We start from the raw sequence: 1194 nt of genomic DNA on the forward strand, positions 1-1194 counted from the left end.
AAATGTCGTGTAATGATTTGTGATGGAGAAGGGGAGGAGTGGAAGAAGTACTCAAAATAGCGAGAAAAAGTTTTTGAACGTTCCAAGGTACAGAAAAAAAGCAAAAAGAAAATAAATTTTTATCTTTGAATTTCCCTTCGAAATTAGCACAGTTTTCTCAAAAAATCTACCTTGTAAATGGTAAAACAGTTTGCAAATTTCAAATATCGTTATATATTTTTTCAATTAGATTTTTTTTGAAAAAATAAAAAATTTTTTTTTTTAATCTGTAGCTCCATGCGATCTGAAAATACGTTAAAAATGTCTGTTATTCTCTAATAATTGTACCGCTTCCTTGTATAGTTTTATAATGGGTGATTTTAGTGTTTTAATATAGCCCATAAATATCTTATTAAAAGTTTCCGGTTTTTCGCAAACCGTGAAAATACTTATAAATTTCTCGGAGGAAGATAGGAAATTATTTTTAACAACATAACACATTGTTTTTAAATATATATTGCACCAATTTCGAGGAGTTTTAAAACATCGTATTCGAAATTTAGGATAGCTCGGGAATTTATTAAACCATAAACCCCAGAATACGATTTGTCGTTTTGCATGAAAAAATCGTGTATTTTATTTTAGTACCAGAAGGAACTTGCCTGGCAAATAAAGAACTTGCTTTGACTTTGAATGAATTTGGTCCATAATTTTTTACAGTCAAATGTTAATTATACGTGGCTGGTTTTAGTTTTTTGTAAAACTCAGAAACAAGCTAGTACCTTTTCGCGTGAAATCACCCTATAAATGCACTTACCGGTCGCTGATACCTGATATCATTATTAACCGGATGTGTCAAAGCCGCCCCTATCCAAAATTGCGAGCTTCACTCCTTTCCTCAACTACTTCTCTTTCTTCCTTATAATTTATATTCTCGACCACCGATTCGATCCAATTTTCTCGAAACAAATGCACACCGCGCTAAACACCGCGTGATGAAGATAGCCAGAAGTGCAACGAAGGACTGACATGGTAATGTTGATGGCGAGGTTAGCGTGCTGCCAGCATGTAGACCTGTAGATGTAAGTACTTGTATAACGTGTACACTAGCAACAATAGTTGATGTGAGAAACAGTTGTGTTGCCGTAGGCCTGGATGAATACATAAAAGAATGGAAGCGTATGTGGACACCTATGTGAGTGCACACTTCCGTTA

General features: G+C 34.3%; 1 protein-coding gene across 1 annotated transcript in view; it reads right to left on the reverse strand.

Moving 5' to 3' along the window:
* The window catches only part of LOC117181522 (TNF receptor-associated factor 4), a 252317-nt gene extending 251330 nt beyond the window's left edge, over positions 1-987 (reverse strand). Inside the window, exon 1 of the mRNA XM_033374296.1 lies at positions 797-987. The gene's annotated coding sequence lies outside the window, so the exon portion shown is untranslated. The remainder of the gene's footprint in view (positions 1-796) is intronic.
* Positions 988-1194: the final 207 nt, after the last annotated feature.

Source organism: Belonocnema kinseyi, chromosome 10 (genome assembly GCF_010883055.1).
Source record: "Belonocnema kinseyi isolate 2016_QV_RU_SX_M_011 chromosome 10, B_treatae_v1, whole genome shotgun sequence".
NCBI classification, from domain to species: Eukaryota; Metazoa; Arthropoda; class Insecta; order Hymenoptera; family Cynipidae; genus Belonocnema; species Belonocnema kinseyi.